At 32.2% G+C, this 22,678-nt stretch overlaps 1 protein-coding gene across 1 annotated transcript in view; it reads right to left on the bottom strand.

Moving 5' to 3' along the window:
• The window catches only part of LOC107064800 (uncharacterized), a 158,136-nt gene extending 144,984 nt beyond the window's left edge, over positions 1 to 13,152 (bottom strand). The window contains exon 1 of the mRNA XM_015317849.2: positions 12,697 to 13,152. The gene's annotated coding sequence lies outside the window, so the exon portion shown is untranslated. The remainder of the gene's footprint in view (positions 1 to 12,696) is intronic.
• Between the last annotated feature and the right edge of the window lie 9,526 nt (positions 13,153 to 22,678).

The following is a 22,678-nucleotide window of genomic DNA, read 5'->3' as shown; positions in this document are numbered from 1 at the left end:
CAACATCGACTCTAGTTCGTGTCTCTCCCAACAACGACCACATTTTTCCTCTTCCGGTTCTACTAACCCCACCTCCTCCTCCACCACCTCCACCACCTCCACCTCCTCCTTTTTATGTTATACGAAGAGAGGATTCTAAACGGTTCGCTGGAGCTGTTGTGACGCGTGATTTATCTGTTATTCGTGCGTGCTGATACACAAGCAGTCGAGCGTGTATTCCCTTTTCCAGTATTCCCCGTTATCCACCCTTTTCCTCATCCACCCTCATCCACCCTCATCCTCCTCACCCCCTCCTCACCATTTTTCTCTTTCACTCTTAACGATTTTCTCCTTTTGTTCTCGCGATATGAGAGAGAAAAAGGAAGATACACGAAAAGATTACTCACGGGTATATAACATTGAGAGTGAGAGAAAAAAAAAGAAAAAAAAAATCAAGAAAATCTTGCCGATCGTAGCTTTCTACATAATTTGATGATACTTTTCTGGGACCCTTCTCCATCTTCGAATTAAAAATCCAAAAAGCTACGCGTCTTCTTCCCACAATTCCCGGACGAGTGAGTTATGAGTATTATAAGAATAATATAAAAATAAAGAATGAAATGAAGAGATAGATGAGAAGAACTTGACGAGAATTCACAAGAGATTAAATAAATATATATATATTATTATTATTATTAATATATAATATATTAAATATATAATATATATTATAGTGTATATAAACTATATTATTTACTTAAAATATATTTTATATTTATATTTTTATTTTATTAATATTTACATTTACTTAATTTTTATTTCAATAATAATATATATATTAATATAATAATAAATAATAATCTATAAATATATATGTATATCTACTTTTTCTTTTTCGTTTATATTTATATATATATATATATATATCTAATTATCTTTTCTATATTTTTTTGTTATTTATTCCTTTTCTCAATATACGATGTTGTTTCGCAGTCCTTCATCAGAGATCTGTTTACTATCTGCTTATGATCAAGATACTTAACGTTAAGGAAAAATAAGGGGGTAGATTTTATAAGTTGTTTTTCTTATTAAGCTCTTTCCTTCCTTCCTTCCCTCCCTGACTCTTCTTCATTCTTTCTTCTTGCTTATGGGAGATATAAAAAAAAAATATTATCAAGAGAGAAGAAGATCAAAGAAGAAAAGAAGAACTAAGATCAGATCTACGGATCCAATTCGATCTTCTTTCTTTCTTTCTTTCTTTCTTTCTTTCTTCATTTTCTAACATCTTTCTACTTTCCCTTTTTTTTATTTTTTTATTTTTTTATTTTTTTATTTGCCGATTGCACGGCAGAAAAAGAAAGATAGAAAATAAGATAAAAGATATATAAGGAAAGAAGATTAGAAAAGGATAAAAACAGGTACTGTAAGACAGGTAGTAAAAAAAAAAAAAAAAAAAGAAAACGAGACCAGCTATGCTGTGATAAAATGGCGATTGGTTTCATTTAATTTAACTCGATATATATATATATATATATATATATATATAGTATATGAGTTTAACAGCTCGCATCACGTTCGTTGTTAACAGTGACTTGAACGAACCACGATCGTTCGTTCATTCGTTTGTTCGTTCGATTAAAATAATCGATTTTCGAACGATTAGTTTTACGAAACATCGATTTGACAAAATAGAAAAAAAGAAAAAGAAGAAATTTTCGTTACTTTTCTACCAACAAACAATCATGCTACTACCACAGAGATACTACACATAGAGCAAACAAGCCAACATAAAACACCTGTCGGCGAAATAAAAAGAGATAGAAATGTACAGGAGGTTGATGTTGTCTCTCTCTAACTTGCGAGTCTTTTGTTCTTTCTTGTATATATGTGTGTACCGCATGAGTTAGAGAGAGACAACATCAACCTTTCGTTTTTTGCTGCTATATTCATGCAGAGACATTTCCACTTACACAACCGTCCGTCTATGGTTTGTTTTCTCTATCTGTAATTTCTCTATGGCTACTACTATTACTATACCATTTAATATTGTTTTTTTTTATTCTATTTTTTCTTTTTTAACAAAATGAGATAGAAATAGAGAGAGAGAAATTTAATATATGAGACAATACTAGGATGTATTAATACTTTGCAGGTTTTTTTCTTCTTCTTCTACTTTGTTGAAACGCGTTCAGCATAAAGTATGATTCTTCAACTTTAACTCTGAAAAACTTTTTGATATTTTAATAAAAAAAAAAAAAAAAATAAGCGAGAAATTCAACCAGGTGACGTGAAATAATTAAAATTGATCCCCCCCCACCCCCCAAAAAAATAAATGAAAAAGAAAAAGAATGTACTGAAATAGGTAAATTAAAATAACTTTCAAAAAATGATATACAATTTATCTCCTCTTCTATTTTTTTTTCTTAAAATAATTACTTTGTATATTAACAGCTAGGTTGTTTTTTTTTTTTTTTTACTTTTTTATTTACATATTATATAAACCAATAAAAAAAAAAAAAGAATTAAAAATCTCGTAAAGCTTTTCAAATGGATGTTAACAACAAAATATGTGCAAGTAGGTTTGAAATAAATTTACACATAAAAAAACAAAAAAAAGAGAAGAAATATTTTACACATTAAAGAAGAAAGTCAATAAAATAAAAATAAAAAAATAAAAAAATAAAAAAAATAAAAAAACAGAAAAAGAAGAAAACAAGATATTTAGAAATAAAAATTTATCTTTCTTCGAAACAAATCTTTTCATAGGTGATTTTGTGATTTCTGTAATATACGTACACACATATACAGTGTGGCACACATATATTTATACATATTATACATACATGCAATTCAATTTTTTTATTTTTCTGTTTCTTTCAATCTCATACATACAGTAGTGTGTGGCCGCGATCATGATGTTTACGAATCGTGGATAATGGTTGGTATGAAAGGGTACCCAAGCAGTGGTCATGGCCGCGAGGGTCTTTCATTAAAATCCTGCAACTCGAAACGTAGAATGCAACTCTCTTTCTCACACACACTCATGATGTTCTCTTTCTCTTTCTCAAGCACTCACATGTTCTCTTTCTCTTTCTAATACACATTCACATATTCACATGTTCTCTTCTCCTCTTTTTCAAGTACACACACACATATACGAATACGCAGCATGCACGCAAAAAACGAAACGTTGGTTAAAGAAAAAAAAAAAAAAAAAAAAAAAAGAAAATAGAAGAAGAAGAAGAAGAAGCAACTGCATCGCGATTCGAGCATCCTAAAATGTAATGAAGCAGCCATGGACTACTACTACTACTACTACTACTACTATTACAAGTACTATTACTACTACTACTATTACAACTCTCGCTCTCGAAAAACTTTGCCGCCGGCCGTCAGTCCGAGTGAGCTTTTCTTTTTTTTGTTTATTTTTTTTTTTTAATTTTTTTTCTATACCTTTCCCTCTTTCCGATATTAAGGCCGCAACAACCCGGAACGCATAGCAATTTTTTTTTTCCACCCCTTCTCAACGCCTGATTCCTACATTTCGAGTAGAAAGAGAGATTAAGAGTGAGAGTAAATGAAAGAGAGAGAAAGAGAGAGAGAGAAAATTGAAAAGAAAATTTGTTGCTTAGACGAGAAGTAAGTTAACAGGTCGAGACGATAAAAAAAAGAATTAAAAAAAGGTTTGATGTATTAAAAATAATTATTTTTATTTTATAATTATTGTTTATGGAATATTATTGCAACGACATATAAAATCATTTATTTTCTATGTCATTCCTTGCACTCATAATAAATATAATAATAATAATAATATTTATTATATAATAATATTTGTTATATTATTATAATATTAATATTTATTTTATAATAATAATAATATATATTTATTCTTTTAAAAATATTATATATAATTCGATATTTAGAAAAAAAAAGAAAAATACCTTTAAAATGGTACAACAATTTTATGGTATATAATTACGAATCAATTATTAGTAAAATTTAATTTTTTAAAATAAACTTAAACACAATTCCTTTCTATATTGCATTGGATATATTTTTTTCTTTATAAAAATTATTCAATTTTGAAATAACACGAGTGAGAATACTTTTTTAAATATGACTTGTTTCTATACATAGAAAATATATAATATATTTTAAAGAAAATAATTATAAAACTTAAAATTGCTAGTGGAAACTACTTTACAAGTCGAAAATAACAAGAATATAGTTTTCCAAGGTTATCGGGGGAAGGAAGGGGGGACTTGTATGTGGACGAAGCTAGGAAAACTGTAGCAGCTTTCTAATTCGCTACCGATCCGGCTCGATATTCCATTAGAGGAGTTTCCTCAACGCAACACACCGATCCCGTTGGAAAGGTGTAACAGCAGCTGGAGGAAGGTTACCTGGAAAGATCCGAAGGGTGTTACTACAGGTATACTACCTGTGGAGAGAGCACTTTGCGTTGAGAGCTGCCTTAAAAGTTTTCCCATTTCCGTGCAACCACCCAATCCCTCCCTCTCCCAACTCCCCAACATCTCAACCCAGCCCCCATTACATTCTGGGGGGTCCTACACCGGAAATCCGACCGCCGTGCAATTCTTTTGCGAATCCGTTATTGTATCGTCCTGATTCGTTTACTTTATTTTTCTTTCTGTATTGGTTCTGCTTACGTTTTTTCTTTTCTAGGATTGAGTATGCAATCTTTTTCTATGTCTCACTATTACCATCTATTTTCTAATAACTTTCTTTACTATTACATTCTATTTTTATCCTAATTGAGGTTCTTCTTGCAAGTCTCGTTTACAAAGAAATCGACTCTCGAACTTTTTGTACTTGTTTCTCAATCCCATAAAACTTTAAAGTTTCCCATAAGTGCAACGAAAGAATAATAAATTATTATTTTATTAATAATATATTTGTTATTATATTGTTTATTTAAAATATTAATAAATATCATTCCTATAATATAATTATTTCATTAAAGTATTCGAAACATTGAACTTTAAAAAAAAAGAAATATTTAAAATGATGTTAATAATATAATCATTTTAATAAATTATTTATTATGAACAGGAAAAATTTGAAAGAAAGAAAAAAAAAATTAAAAAAAAAAAAGAAAGATTTGTTTAACCCTTTCAAACTTTATTTTACCAGTTAAGATTGATTGACCCCTAAAGCATACCCAAACCCCCAATCCTTCAATTCACGAACCTTTTCTTTTTCTCCCATTTTCTTTTTCGTTCTTTTCTACCAACGATATTTTTCATTCATCCGGTATAAAGAAAAGGGGTACCCTACCTAACACTACCTTCTCTAAGAACATTTTCAGACTTCGTAAGAAAGGCGAGTTGGCGTCTTAATTCTCCCCACGCTTGGCTTGCAGAACATAATTATGCAAAAGTCTTCCACAAACTTCACTCCTGAAACATCCTACTTCGTTTACGTAGTGACCGTGACTAGCTAACACAGAAACCTGAACAAAATTTCAACCTACCTAACCATATATATATATATATAATCTCTCTCTCTCTCTCTCTCTCTCTCTCTTTATTCTATTTCCCTTTCGGAGTGTCCCTATTTTCTCTTTATGGCGATTTTTCATTGCGTCTATTACCAGCACTCCCGGACCAGGAGTATATATTTAATTAGTTATATATATAAATAATTAAACATAATTAAATTAAAATATAAATAAAAAATTTAATTTTTAATTTTGTAATTTTAATTTAAAATGTTAATTTTAATTTTAATTTTAAAAAATACATATAACTAATATATATATATGCGACAATGAATTTAGGAGTTCCTAAGTCCATTTAATAATAATAATAATAATATCTTAATATATATATAAATTACGTGTTACGTTGTTTGTCCGCAATGGATTTCTAAACTACTAAACCGATTTTAATAAAATTTTGCCCACTATGTGCAATTTCATCCAACTTGAAAGATGAAATAGTTTATATTGCTATTTATAATTCGCAATATTATTTTATTGTCAATTATTTGTTTCGATGGCGGTATAAGGTAATTCGTTGACTTAAAAACGTGTGTTGTATCGGACTGATTGTGAGTCACAGTAACGCGTGTGTATATAATCGAACGATGTATTATTAAAGTTTTTCTATTATTAAAAAATATCTGATTGCTGGTATTCATTTTGAAATATTTATTTTGTCAGAATATCTTTCAATAATTCCAATGATAATATTATTTTCAATCGACACAAATTGAGATTTTTTTGTATAAATAATACCGAGATGATAAATTCAATAATATATGAGATATGTGTAAGTACGTTTGTTTAATAATTTTGTTGAAATTATTCAAACAAATTTATTCAACGATAATGAATTTTTACAGATTATTATATGACGCGTTCATACGAATCTTTATTAAGCATTAAAAATTTGTAAATAAATGGGTGTCACTTTAATGAAACGTAAAATAACGCGGATATTTTTATGTTTTCTTTTTTTTTTTTTCTTTTTTCTTTTTAATCGAATAAAATAATAATACTTTAATGAAATTTATTCGAGTAATTTGTAAACGATTGAGTCAGTTATTGCTTCTAATGGAAAGTGTTTCTGTTTTTTCTTTTTTTTTTTTTTTTTTTTTTACCACGCTTCTCTAAAAGTGGCTTAAAAAATCTGCGGGTTTATACCTGTTATGCAAAACACCATGGGTAGGTATATTCAATTGAAAAGATCAAAGTAAACATTTTAGTGGAATCGCACGCACGCATATAAAAATTTAATAACATTTATTATATCAACGTTAATCTTGTTTTTAATCTTTGTTTTTTGTTTTTCAATCAAATAATAATCTTTAACAAAAATGAAATCGTCAGACACGACGAAACGTAGCAACAGTTTTTCCCCTTTCACCGTAAAATCGAAGTATTTTTTTTTTATTTTTATATTGGGAAAATTGATTCCCTTCATTCTCCCTTCAATCTTCTTGTACGAGTGAGTGTGTATCGAGAATCGAGTAATTTGATCGAGTTTACGATGAAAAACGATTTTCTCAGTTGAATCATGTCATAGAAGAGTTGACAACTTCAAAAGTATACTTTACAACTTTCTATCTTTCTTCGTTTATCTTTTATGGAATTCTGAGAAAGACAACAACAACAATAACAACAAAATAAAATGTCAAAAATAGAAAAGAATTTCGTGGTAAATTAACAATGACATTTTAAACAACTAACACTAATTTATTAAACGTGTTGCAAAGATTTCAAACGAAACAAAATATAAAACACTGTTATCATCATCATCATCATCTTCATAATCATCATAATCATCATAATCATTGTTATTATTATAAATAAACCTTCTGGCAATGTTCTATAACTTTTCTATTAAAATAGGAATTTCCATTGAAGGAAGGGGAGTGGTGGTGGGGGGGGGGTTGGTTTTCGGTTTGTAACTCGACACTTAACAGACATGTTGGTAAATTAGTCAGGAAGTGGTTGTAAGAGGTATGCAGTGGTTTGTGGGCTTGGATTGCAGGTTACGACATGAATTCTCTCAATTTTTGGAGAGAGAATAGAATCAAGGCGTTAACGTGAAGCAAAAGGTTGGCACCTCTGATGTAGAGACACCTATTTCCTCTGGGATTAGGAATGTGGTGTGTCCAAACCCTTTTACTCGAACTAATAATCCTAATGAATAAATTAATTCTACGATAAAACACGCGTGTGTGTTTCGAATTATTTTTATAATCCAACGATAAAGGAAAACGTAATTAAAAATGGGGAAAATAATAATCAAATTAAAATAAAATAAGAAACATTTATCAAACGAATGTTTCGTTTTAAATAAACCATACAGAAAGAGAATTTGTTTTGAATGTCGTTTAAAAGAATGTAATTCGAATAGTTGGCACTTCTTCTCAATTTCAACGCAAAATTCTCACGAGAGATGGCCCAAAAATGTCCTAAAAGTTAATAGAAAAGTAGAGTTGTGTCACGAATCAACTAAAGAGAGAAAAAAAAAAAAGAGAATTATTCTTTTCCTATTTTTCGTTTACTTTTTATTAGGAATATACATAAATACTCTACTGAATGTTGTTCCCTTTCTACCTGTCGTGCCACTTTACGAGATACTTGCAATTTTTTTTTCTTCTTCTTCTTCTTTTTTTCACATTCATCTACCTAAATTATCCATCGGGCTTTATACTGGTCGCATTTGCGTGTCGTAACATTTCCATTTAATATTACAATGTCGCACCATCCCTATGCATTTATACAGAGAAATATAGTATACGAGAATATAGGTGTATTATTACTCGTAGTTATATATATATATATATATATATATATATATATACATATATAACATATACATGAGTAACGTACGTTTGAGAAATTATACAAATTTATATCCTCGCGGTTGCATATCTCAACAGTTCCATTTAACGTAATTGCCAACTAGGTAGAAACCAGAGAGAAAGAGAAGGAGTTAAAAGAGAGGTGAAGAGCTGTGGAGGGGGTATAAAGAGAGAAAGAGAGAAAGATAGAGTGAATGAGAGATAATACATGCGTACGGATAATTTCGTTTCGAAAGCGTCTACCATCAACGATTTTTTACTGTGTATTATTTATGCTCCCTGCCAGATGCAGAATTTTGGCGGCAACGCTGTTAACGCTGGAATGAGAACAGTACGAAAAGAGTAGGAGAGAAAGAGAGAGAGAGAGAGACAGAGAGAGATAACGTTCGTTACGAGATTATACGACAGCAGAACGAACGACCAGTGCAACTTCCTGCCTACGCTTTCATCGCCGAATTCAATAAATATACGGTGTGTGTAGGTACACGATATAACGGAGGATAGGTAGGTAGGGGGTTGAATGGGTTTAGGGGGGGGGGTGTATAGCACCCTCATCCTCATCCTCATCGAGAACCACTATTCCTCCCCACTACCTCTCTCATCCTCTTCTTCTCTTCTCTTCTCTTCTCCCTCATTAGTTCGATACACATATATTTCGACGCTTCCATTTATCCGAGAATGCGCAACGAGTCGTGTTACCCGTCCATCGGGTTCGTTTAGAAATTGTGCCTGGAAATATCGCCCGCCGAGTGATTTTGCGCACACGTGGATGAGAGCTTTGTACGGTGATGGTAGTAGTTGGGTGGTTGCTGTTGCTGCTGCTGGCTGCTACTGCTGCTGGTGGTACTGGTGCTGGTACTGGTGTTGGTGCTGTTACTGCTGTTACTGTCACCCGTTGACCGACAATTATTAACACCGATGACACTTAACGAGACGGAAATGTCCACGAGAATATTGAAATATGTTTTGACGCGATCGATTAACCTAACCGAGTCGATAAGGAGTCCCGTATCAGTTACTATATATATATATTAAATGTACATATGTTTAGTTATAGATGCAAATCGTTCATAAAAGATAATTAATTGTTGGTATTATTTAATAGATGTATAATCTTTAACCCCTTTAGCAGCAAGCATTTTGAAAAAAAAGCAGCGGAAAAAATCATTTTTTTTTCTTTTTCATAAAAGCATAGTTTAGAACATTGTTTCGACAAAAAAAGAAATTTTAAAAAATACAGAAATAATGAATATTCTTATATTAATTTAGAATTTTTTTGTTTCATGTAAAAAAGGTTATATTTATTTAATAAATAAATAATTGTTATAACTTGTTATTTTTTTTGCTTTCACATTCTTATTTTCAATTTTTTATTATATTTGAGTGTAAAAAATCATAGAAATATAAAATAATACGCCGTTCGAGTTAACTCGAGCGTGCAGAAATCGGTCGTTTTATGGCGCTCGAGTTAACTCGTGAGTGCTGCTCTTAAGGGTTTAATATATGATATAATTATTTCTTTTTATTTCCGAATAATTGATTGATTTGCACCAATAATATGAACCCATTAAAATGTAAGAACTCACACTTAAGATCATTTTAAAAAATAATAACAGTATTTCTAATCACAATTATTTTCATTTATAATTATAGCGTGTATTTTTATTTCTTTTTTTTTTTTTATCTACAATCAATGCAGTAAAAATTGTTTTCATCGATAACAGTAATAACAGTTTCTTTCTCTTCTTAAAGATATATTTAATTCAAAGTGCACGTTGTAAAAAAAAGAAAAAAAAAAGAAAAAAAAGAAAAAAAAATGCAGCGTGTTTTCGTTCGCAAAGAAGTCTAATGAGATTCGTGATTATTCTCGCGTCGATTTAAGGGACTCGAGTAACTACGACTAAGGAAACCAATGAAAATGTAGGCTAATAGAGATTAAGTATTCTTGATCAAATTGCTATGGGAATGAGTGGAATAAAAAGAAAAAGAAAAAGAACAAAAAAAAAACAGTCAAGTGAGAGAACGTAAAGCATTGCTATTCTAACATTCTAAACGTTAAATATGCATTTGATATGAATCTCGTTTGATGTTGAAAATGTTCTTTCCATTTTTCTTTTTATTTTTTATTTATTTTTTCATCTATTTTGTATATTTATCATCTCGTTTGAGATGAAAAATCAATCGCACTATTAACAGATAAAAGAATGAAAAGTAAAACGATTTAGTACGGAAGTGACAACGACTTAACTCGTCAGCTTTCTCTTATTGGTTTTGCCCGAAGTCCATGGAACCTACCCTTGAAGAGCCTTGCAATTTTGCTCCTCAAACAAACGGAAAATACTCAAAGTTAATATTTTATCCTTCGCGGTCTTTAAATAAGAAAATCGATTTTCGTCGATTCTGAAAGCTCAGGGATCCCATTATATTTGAAGCTAGGAATCAATTCGACTATGAGATGGGAAATGGGACAGAGAAAGATTATATGAGATTGAACAAGAGAGAGAGAGAGAGAGAGAGAGAGAGAGAGAGAAGTAAAGAAAATGATTCGTACCTGGTACGGTTCCATGATAGATGGTAATGAATACGATGGTTACAATTCATTATTCAACACATCCTCTAATTTCAAACATTCAACTTTTGTCCTATTGATTCAATCTTTTCTTCATTTTGATCTTTAATCGTTAACTACGACAATTAACTAACAATTAATGATGATTATTATTAGTATTATTAATTGGCATTAGAAAATCGAAAGTTCATTGCCACAAATACAAAATCTCGCCAGTGTTCTCATCCCTGAACGCAACCCTTTCATTCACGGTCTTTGTAGCCAATTTCTTTACGATCCCGAAAAAATATTGTCCTCCCATCTACGTATCGGTCTACCCAGTGGTCTTTTCCCGTTCGGTATACCGACCAGTATTTTATGCACCGTTCGATCCCTTCCCCATGCGCGCCACGTGACACCTGCCTATCTTAATCGGCGTGATTTTACGACGTTAATGATGTCCGGTTTTGTTATACAGTCGGTGTACTTCTACGTTATGGGGTTTCTCCATTCACTCGTTTCCTCATCGCATTTTGCACCAAACATTTTACGAACAACTTTACTTTCGAAAACCTTCAATTTCTTTTCGTCCCGTAACGTAAGTGACCACGTTTCGCTACCATAAAGTACTACCGGTAGGATGATTGTCCTGTATATCCTGATTTTCAACCGTGAACTGAGTAATTTATTGATCGACAAAAATAATAAATAATAAAAAAGAATAGAATAATCAAAGAAAGTAGGTTAATGCAGTTTACAAGAATTATGACAATATCTTTTGGAAGTGTTGTATCAAATTTTGATATTTTAATGAAAGGAGTGTGAATGTTGACTTAAGACAACCTTTTCTAATTTCTGTCTTTCTATCTCTTTTCCTTTTCTTCTATTCGAAAAGTTAACACAAGTCGATGAACAGTGTTAGAGTTACATGAAACACGCTAAAGGTTCGTGTCAAAGGCATACCAACCGGAACGTTGCTTTTCGAAGTGGCCGGATTTCGAAAGCCCATTACCTTCGTATTTATCTCTCTCTCTCTCTCTCTCTCCTTCTTCCTTCCAACCCTTCGTCCTTCTCTCTCTGTCTCTTTCTATCTGTTTCTGTCTCTATCTTAACATTCCAGTAGAATCTAGCCACTTTCAACGTTTGAAGGCTACGCTAGCAATGTGCATACTACTAGAATTTCATGTCTCCGAGTTAAATTGTACCAAACTCTCGAGACAAAAGTTACAATTCCTCTCTCTCTCTCTCTCTCTCTCTCTCTCTTTCTCTTTCTCTTCATCCTTTCTGAAACTTGGAAATACAACGTAACAACGCCCGGTACTGTGAAATGAAGATAGAAAGATGAAAAATAAGTAGATGAGAGAGAAGATATAGAAGATACTAAAGAATAGTAGAACGAGAAATAGAAAGAGTGTGAGAGTTACTTTCACAGTAAGAGAAAGAAACAGGAAACAGAAGGAAATTCTTTTTCTTTTTTTTTTTTTTCACTTCAACGTCGAGTCGGGATTGCGTTTCAATTTAATTCCATTTCGGCTGCCTCGTTAGTCGATTCTTTTGTACCATAAATTGGATTTCCTCGTGCCCAGGTACAACTACTACTATTGTAAGAGAGAGAGAAAGAGAGAAAGCTTTTCTTGTCTCTTATATTTTATACCTTTGATCCTACTACCACGTACGACATGAAAAAACTTGTCTCTCTTACACACAAATTACAAAAACATACACACACACAGACATATCTATACTCTTTCTTAGTGTATCTACCTTTAGTCATACTATTTCATATTCTTAGTATATTCTATCGTAAAATAATTGTACACGCAACTTACCCAAACGAAAGAAGATTGACGAGACAGACTTTTGTAGATTAAAAGATGAAAGATCCAACAATAGAAGAAAAAGAAGAAAAAGAAGAAGAAGAAGAGATGAAGGAGGCGCGACGATCGAATAGAAAGGTGTCCTCTTTCAAAGCAACCGGATATGGCGCACGGTTTGCTTACAAAACATTTCCGGTTTCAGAAAAATCCTCTGTTGTTTCTTTCATTTACTGTCTCTCACTCTTTTATGTCTACCATATTTTTGTTTTTTTCTTCCCCCAGTAATTTGATTCGTTATTTTTATTGTTTTCGTTTTATTTTGCTTTAAATCACGTAATTCACAATAATTCACATAGGGGAATAAAAGGGGTTGAGAGTTAACGGGTTGGAGGGGGGATATCGGTAATATATAACGTTAATGTAGACACCTGTGTGTATTTATGTTTGTATATATATATATATATATATATATATATATATATATATATATATATTGTATGTATATGATATAAAACGAAATATCAGGAACGACTCGCGATACGTGTTGCCGTAACGGCGACTAACTCTACAAACTCTCAACCACGCGACTCCAGCTTTCATTGCGCAATTGGTTCGCGCATTAGATACAGACTGAAAGGGAAGAAGATGAAGAAGAAGAAGAAAAAGAAGAAGAAAAATTAAAAGTATGGCTGTGTTGCATTTTACCATTAAAATCACGGACTTATGGTTACTTTCAAAAATATATATTAAACAAGTTGTTTCATCAACACTTGCCACCTAAAAATAGCTCCGAAAGTGGATAAGGAAAAAGTTTCATGAAAAATTCAAGATTACAATTTGATTATTTTAATATACAAATTAGAATAATAAAATACTATTGGTATTTTTTTTCCTTAGTTAAGTCAGAAAGGTAAGATAATTAAAGGCATAATTTTTACGCGTGTGTTCAATTAGATTTGAAATCAATTCGATTTTCGTTTCGTTCGAATAATAATTACACGAATGGTAAAAGAACAAAAAGAAAAAAAGAAGAAGAATGATTATCTGCAAGAGAATTATTTTTATTGAAGTGAAAACTTCTTTAGAATGGGTGTGATTTGAAAAAATGTAACGAGTCGGTAGGCGGCGATGTAACGGAGCGGTAGGTGGCTATGTAACGGAGCGGTGGGAGGCGATGAAACGACTGCGATGCTGAATAAGAGGAGAATACAATTATCTTACACCAGATATTTTTTGTATTCGTCTCATTCTCTCGAAACTTAGTTTTTTGAAGATTTCACTTTTAACACGTGTGATCTGCACACATGTTTTTATTGTTATTATTATTATTATTATTATCGATTGAGCTTTGTAAGTACTTTACTTTTAAATTGTATTATTTATATCTCGCTGAACAATAAATTGCGATTACGATTCGTTGTTTAATCGATTGTTAATTATTAAATTGTACAATTTAAAATTATAATTAAATATAAGGAATAATTTGAATACGAAAAAAATTAAATACGGTTCAATGAATATTCCGATTAATCATTTTAATCGAAACAATTTTTATCTAATAATGTATGTGTTAAAAGTATCGATGTTAATCAAGGATCAAGCAGTTACCTACCTACCTAGCTAGTTAGTTAGCTACTAAACACTTTCCGTGCGGCCTTCTAAACGTCGTCTCATTCAAGGACACTTAACACGTTGTAAGCTATTGGGCAAACTAATTTGTCCTCTAGCGAATCTACTACTACTACATAGTCGTGTTTTCGTTTAAACGATCTAGTTTACCTAATCGATATGAGATTTACAAAATCAATTAACAGTAAATCCTCTCTTTCCCCACTTCATTTTCGATAAATCGGCACGCTTTTTCAACAAAGTGGTTCGCGTGTCACCAAAATTGTTGTCTTCGTGACTAACAGCTTTACCAAAGATTTTCCTCGACAAGTGAAAACGAATAAGATAGAAATAGAAAGAGAGAAAGGGGGAGGAGATAGAAAGGGGGGTTAGAAAGAACAGGAGAACTGTCAGCTATGGCGGAAAAGTTAGTCGACGTGGTGCTTCCCGCTCGTTTGGCTTTCCTTCCGCACGACAGGATATCTGAAATGTAAATTTAAGCCCCCAGTGTTCTTAGAGTTGCTGAAAATTCTGCCACTCTTCTGAGCTCGCTTATATCCACTCGTATCCAGTAGTCCAAATGGTGTAAAAGGGGACCCGGAAGGGAGTGGATGGTATGAACGAGAGAGAATTCGTCTTTCCGACGTTTTGTCTAACTGAAAGCTGCTGCTGCTGCAGTAGCTGCTGCTGCTGCTGCTGCTGCTACATACAACCTAGTAGTTTAATCTTCTAAAAACGTTCGAGCCGCGAAAACATCAAGCTTTTCCTAGACGGCCTTGATTATCTCTGAGTATAAGTATCATGCTATATATATATATATGTGTGTGTGTGTGTTTGTATGTGTAATAGAAACGCGTAAAAGTAGAATCAAGTCGACGCAACCCGAGCAATTTCACGTATACATTCCTTTCGTTAACTTCACCTTCTCTCTTTTAGCTCTTATCCCTTAGTAGTTTACTTCTCTAGAGTAGCTTCTCTAACAGAGACTACACACCACATATAACTCTCTCTCTCTCTCTTTCACTCACTTTATCTATCTATCTATCTATCTATCTTTTTCTAACACATTACTCTCGGGTCTGTTTCCTGTAAAGTCGAATCTCGAAAGAACATTACGTTACGTACTCGAGAATATTTACTTTTCATCCGTGCTGAAGTGTCTGTCTGTTGGGAACGAACGTGACGAGTTAAAAAATTTCATTCGAAACTCTGATACTCTCGGACTACTACTACTACTACTACTACTATTACTATTACTACTACTACTACTACATCACGATTTCTTCCTATCGAATTGGAGATACGATTTGATAGTGAAAGCCTTACTCCTTCGGTTTTTCTTTCTTGCGTGACGAAAATGCAATACGGTATGTTTTTTTTTTTTTTTTTTTTTTTTCACGCTAAAAGCATGTTCGACCTCCTCCTTCTTTTCCCCTCACCCTTCGAACGAATAAAATGGATTCGTCTCTGTAAAAGTGGGATAAGTTCAGACAATTCTTTCTTTCTTTTTTCTTTCTTTCTTTTTATTTTATCGCGTAGGCACAGGAAGTAAGAGTATTGCTCTTTTACCTTAGAGTTTTAGAAAAAAGAGACTGAAGGGAAAACAGAAAAGGAATCGTTGCAAAGAGAGCAATAAACGAGTTGAAAGAAAAGGAATACTTGCAAAAGGTGATTCTGGTTTTCTACTAAACGTTTTCATTTTTCTTTTCTCGTTACTTTTCTTGGTACATATATATATATATATTTTTTTTTTCATACGTTTTCCGCTTGGTTTCGATGTATAAACTTATGCTGCCTTATGCTCTTTCAGCAATGAAACGAAGAAGGAGACAAACATATACATATGTATGTACTCTTATGTCACATGTGAATGCATGTGAATGTATACACATAAACAGAATATTTTAAATGCTTGCCAAGTAACTAAGAATAATTATTCAAGAAAATTAAACAAATTAGAACCTCTACGACTTGTTGAATAAAATACCGTGACCAAAAAAAGCAGAGAACATACGATAAAAATACGTAACAAGTATTATAAAAAAAAAAAAAAGAAAAAAACCAAGGGGAATGAAGAAAGAAAAAAAAAAGAGGGGAGGGAGGTGAGGGTGGTTTTTATTTCTTCGGCACATCGTAAAGAAAGCCAAAATGGGAGAATGAAAGTACGCGCTAAAATTCGAGCTTCCGGAGATATATCTCCTTTAATAGGACACTCGCTTGCCCTTTCAGCGGTTTTCCTCCAAATTGGCGGTTTTTCTTTCCACGAGAGAGAGAGAGAGAGAGAGAGAGAGAGAGAGAAAGAGAGAAAGAGAGAGGGAGAGAGATGGTACATTGGTGGTGGTCGGTAGCAACTCCGTTTCTAGATTAGATTTTCGCGGGACCATTCTTCCAGGGTTGTAGTCGTCTAATTGCGAACCTCTGGCTACCCTTTTTGGTCACCCAAAGTTTTTCCCCTCTAACCCGTATCGTTTAAAAAAAAAAAAAAAAAGATAAAAAAAAAGGTGAAAAAACCTCTGCATTTCTACGTCAAAGCTAATTCTTTCCTTCTTTTTATCCTTCTATCCTCATTTCACGTCCTTTTTCTTACTTTTTAATCAAACGTAAGACTATATACGAAGATAAGTTAATTCTAGAACACAATCAGACTTATTATTATTATTATATATTATTATATTAATATATTCTTATATTATATACTATATATACATACATAATATAAATATAAAAATATAAAATATAAATATAATAGTATTTAATTACTACTATTAATATTAATAAAATTAATACTATTATATATTATATTAATTAAAAAAAAAAAAAGAAGAAAATATTTTAAATCGAAATACTTTATTAATCATATCGTTAACTATTTGACTATGATAATTTGATCTACGTTCATTAACTAGAATTATATTAACAAATTTTTTTCTACGAAACGAATAAATTAAATAATTTTAATCACATAGATTTATAATAATACACTCATCTAGATTTAAATCAAAATTGCAATTATCGATAAACAATCCTGGATTTACTTGTCATCGAATTAAAAAGATAAAAGAACAGAAATTTTTATCTCGTGATAACAGCAAATGGAGAAATATCATATTCGATGCCTCGAATAATCCAATCCCCGATTAGGAAGCTTCGACTTACTCCTTTGGATTATCTCTAATAGTGCAACAGAGGGAAAGGGATAGAAAAGGGATGACAAAGAGAGAGATAGAGAGAGAGAGAGAGAGAAAGGGATAGAGTTAGGTAAGAGGGACAGGAACCTTTGAGTTCGATCGTGAGATTCAATGCCGGAAGTCCCACAACATGGATTCCATGAGACAGATCGTGTAAGATCCAGGACAAAGGTTCATATGGATTCTACCCTTAAGAGGGTGAGAGACTGAGAGAGATAGAGACATACAGATGAGCAAATGGATGGAGAAGGCTAAGGTATTGTGTAGCTTCTGGAGAATATAACGAAAGGGACGAAGAGGAGAATAGTAGGACGAAGAGAATGAGAAGAGACAGAGAGAGAGAGAGAAAGATGGGTTAGGGGGGTTGAGGGTTGGGCAGCAAACACGTGCTATTAATCTCACGTAACCGTTGTGCGTTGCCGCGTGTATGTGCAGCTTAGATATCGCAGGGATGAAGCAGCAGCAGCAGCAGCCAACCAAGCCTCTAACCAACCTCCGAAATCAGCCCTTCCATATTCGGAAGTGCAACCATCGGTGCGGTAGAGTACCTCGATCGAAGATAGAAGCCTCACACAACTCTTGTGTTATATAACCGATCGGACGTTCCTCGTTTTGTAGTACCCTTACCATAATCCTCCTATTCCTCCTCCTCATCCTCATCCATATCACATCTTCCTCCTCCTCCTCCTCCTCCTCCTTTAACTATCTTTTTTTTGTTACCAATTATTTTACTTGTTACGGGTTAGTCAAATAATTTTGTATATGTGTGTATGTATCCTGTTATAGTATTAACCTGTTATATCATTATACAGGTAATTTTATTTTTGTTTGTTTGCATTTTCGTATTGTGGATGGTAATAAGTTTAATGAAATTGTAAAAGGTTGAGGAAAGAAACGATGGGTGGAGGAAATCACAGATGGACGAATGAACGAACGAGATTTCGCCATATTTGTTCTTTTTATTTGCCTCCTATTGTCATCGATATTCTTCTTCTACTACTACTACTACTATTACTACTATTACTAGTACTCTTTGTATTTTCTATCGAATGGAATCTATCTTTTCTTTTAGCTGCAAAACTATTGTCGATTGAAACAAGTCCTATCCTATTGATATACGACTACTATTCTCTATCAAACTATTACTATATATACATTTGTTTTGCAATAGAATTGTTGTTGCCTTTTGATTTATCCACGATAGAATACCGTTATCTGTAAAGAGAGAAAAAAAATGATGTAAAAAGAGAGAGAGAGAGAGAGAGAGAGAGAGAGAAAATGGGAGAGTAAAAGATATAAAAATCGTGGTCACGTAAAGGGGATATTTTAAGGATAAAATCGATAAATCGTTCAATTTTGGCTTTAACTTTTGAGACACGCAGTCGCACCATACCATATGGAGTTACGAGTTATGTGAAAAATATATTTTTCCAAAAAAAAAAAAAAAAAAAAAAAATCAAATAGAAAAGTAAAATCTTGAAAAAGTAGAAGAAACGTACTTAACGAGAAAAAGTCGTGTAAATCCTGATTTTGAAACACCTAGAGAACAACCACGAACTGAGTAATTTATTGACCGAATAAAAGTATCTACCCATTGCCTAATTTAATTCTCTTCTTAAATTCTTCGTTTATTTCGTTCGTTCGAATGAATTTTAAAGGAAAGAAAACAAAACAAAAAGGGTACGAAGAAGAAATAAAAGTACGCAAGGTATGGGAATGGGAGTGGGGTGAAGTGTGTGGAGCGTGCGTTTACGGTACGGCAAAGTGAAAGGAACTGTATAAAAGAGAGGAAGAGAGAGAATGGAGAGAAAAAAAAGAAGAGGGAGAGAGAGAGAGAGAGAGAGAAAGAGACTATGTAATTCTTCGATACCCATCGCACACGTACTTCGTTCGTACGTTCGTGCTTAGCTTTTGCGAGAGTATTTGCGCTTAGAATGGATGAGTATGGCAATGCTCTTTGCAATTCAATTTCAAACGACGATTTCGTGAAAACCGTCGGGGTAGTCACGATCGTTCAACTAGGAGAGCCGATCATGATGGTGGTGTCACTCTCTAAGCTAGTTCGCAGTAAAGCCAAAGACGCCTTTAAAAAGAAAGAGTCTCATCTTCCCTTTGCTTCAGAAAGCAAAGGAAACTCTTATCTATCTCTCTGTGTGTATGTCGTCTATATCTGTGTATATGTGTGTGTGTGTGTGTGTGTATACTTGACTGCGTGAGAAAGTAAAAAAAAAAAAAGAAGGAGAGAGAAAGAAAGAGGAAAGAGCACGTCCTTTAAATGAAAAATGTTTCTTTGATGCAATTGCCGAGAGTGTAGTATAGTTTTTCTAACCCGATTACCCGCACTTTCAAGGATATAGTCCAACGTCGAATCGAATCGTTCCTACGAATAGTGATTTTTTTTTTCTCTTCTTTTTCTTTTTTTTTTTGGTTCTCCTTTCCATTGCTGATATTGCACTTTTCTTACATTAGTTAGAAGCTAAATCTTTTCTTAGTTTTTTCTTTCTTTCTTTCTTCTCTTATTACCTTACTCATATTTATTACAAACGAAACAATAAAAAAAAAAAAAAATAAATAAAAAAAATATATGTAATACGAAAGAAATATTGTAATTTCGCGATATTGTCGAGACGTTGGCTTGGTATCGAATTCTACTACTGAATTATTTTGTTCAATACTGTCTCTTACGACACGAACGAAATCGAATATCTCCCATCTCTCGACTGAGAGAAAAATAATTTTCCCTCTGGTGACACCACCACCACCACTACCACCATCAACCATCACCACTACATAGTTCTGAAGATATGCGGGCATATTTGTTCCGAGAAGATTGAATATATAAAACGTAAATGCTACGTAGTCTCGGTGTTGAAGATCAAGCTTTATCTTACGAGTCGCGTCTACTAGTACGCGTGATACAACCTGTCTACTACTATGTTCCACGACTTGTACTACTTGAAACGAACAAGAAGACGAACAGATTTCAAAAGCTAGCACACACGTGTGTATCGCTACCAGTGGAATTTTCTAACGGAATTTCAACTACATATATTTGACGATGTACTACTATGCAAGAATGAAGAAAGACATATATATAGAATTGAAGATGAAGAGAAAGAGAGAAATAGGGAATGAGAAATGACGAAGAGAATGACATCCTTTGAACTTGATTCACATCAGACGAATGTATACACCCATTACAACACGACTAGGCTCGTTAGTAAAAGGCTTTTAAAGCTAAGCTTGTCGTCAGTAGTGTGTAAGTCACGGAACACGTAGCTTGCCCTTATCGAACCAACGTCGTTACCTCTTCAACCTTTTCGACCCTTCTTCTTCTTCTTCTATCTCTCTATTTCGCTCACTCTCTTTCTCTCTTTGTCATGCTCTTCATTCTAACGAGTAGCGAAGTAGCAAGGAGATAAGGACGGATATGGTAGTATATAAAATTTTATACAAGTGTGCAAGAAAGTTATTCGAGTGTGTATGTTAACAGAAGGACAATTTATTTATATCCTTGATAGATTCTTTGATTTTAATGTCACTGGATAATTGATTATCTTTTGATCAATATTTAATATTAAATAAGGATAAAAAATTCACGTTCAATGGATTGATATTAAATTTATTGCATTTTAAGGAATTTATCGTCAAGATAATTAAGTGGTTATGTGAAAGATGAATTGAAATTATCGAAGTTATCGAAGATTATTTAGAAGAATAACAAATGCATGACACCTAATATATTATTAGAATAAATGTATAAAATGAAAAATTAGTACAGAAATTTACTTAATAAAATAAAATTACTTTAATGTAATTGCATTTAGGAGGTGATTATTTGAAAGATGAATCAGACTTATCGAAATGAATGAAGATTATTTATAAAAATAACAAATGCATGTCGCCTAATTGGTATAGAACTTTTTTTTGATAAAAAATAAAATTACTTAATGCAATTGCATCAGGTAAATACGTGAATGCATTTGTTGGATACGAAAAAAGGTAGAAGCTAAATTATTTTTGGTAATTAAAAAAAGTGCAGTGTGTTGTATCAAGAGAATGCATTTCGATGCATTTGTTAAAAGAACAAGGGTCATTGGAAACTAGGACTCGTGATGTTTCTTCTTCTTCTTCTTCTTTTTATTGGGTATATTAATGTACAACTTTTTTATTCCATAAAATTCTTCTTTTACCAATTTCTTGAAATAATTTTATCGTCAATCTTGGGATATACTTAATCTGAAAATCCTGTTCCAATTTTCTAATAATATTACGCTCGTCAAAATTATAGAATACGTTTTAAACGATCTTTTTCGACGAAATTGATTCAATTTAACCCTCACGATTATATTTTCTGATAATATCCCTTATCTCTGATATAAATTTATGAAATTATTTCTTGTTCAAATGCAATTTTCCTTTTTAATAATTGAAAATAATAAATTGTGTCTCATATCAAATGATTTATATAATATTATTATTATATTATCAGATTTAAAAGAAACGTTTGATTTTTTTATTAAGTTATTTACGAAACCATATTCTATGCAAAACCGATTAAAATGAATTTAATTATTTTATTGAATTAAAATTCGACATGTTAGGCAACCAAGAGTTAAGAAAAATTGTAAGGTTTGTTCTGAAAAAAATAAATAAAACCCAATGAAAAGTATCAAACCACAAATTACTGTGATACTCGTCCCAATAAATATATATTTTTAAATAAGAAATAATTGTAATTTTTGTTCTTGTAAAAATTAATATGTTGAAGATTACTACATTCGCGAATTTGTCAAATGTAATACATGAAACAACAATTAATGAATAAATAATTACATTGAAACTATAACAAAGTAGTTTCACAGGTATTTCATATTTCAAAATCTCAAGGTAGATTGATACACGCAGTCTCATCTTTATTAATTTAGTGTAAAATCGGGGGAAGATATTTAATTATTCCTCAGTATCGAGTTCCAGCAAGATATTATGAATTGATTAAACGCGTAACTAGAATTTGGTTAATCAAGCACGAATTATTATTCAGCTATTCATCAATATATTAGCTCTTCTATTACAATTAAATTATGAAACACGATTTGATAGAAAATTAATATAAAATTTTGTGGCTATTTATATAAACCAATTTATATATACATATCTATGTATACAGAATATGATATATAATTGGGTCATATTTA

Source organism: Polistes dominula, unplaced genomic scaffold, assembly GCF_049000335.1.
Source record: "Polistes dominula isolate Pdom_NZ unplaced genomic scaffold, Pdom_raw_medaka contig_24, whole genome shotgun sequence".
Lineage (NCBI taxonomy): Eukaryota > Metazoa > Arthropoda > Insecta > Hymenoptera > Vespidae > Polistes > Polistes dominula.
This window is presented reverse-complemented; position numbering and strand designations above follow the sequence as displayed.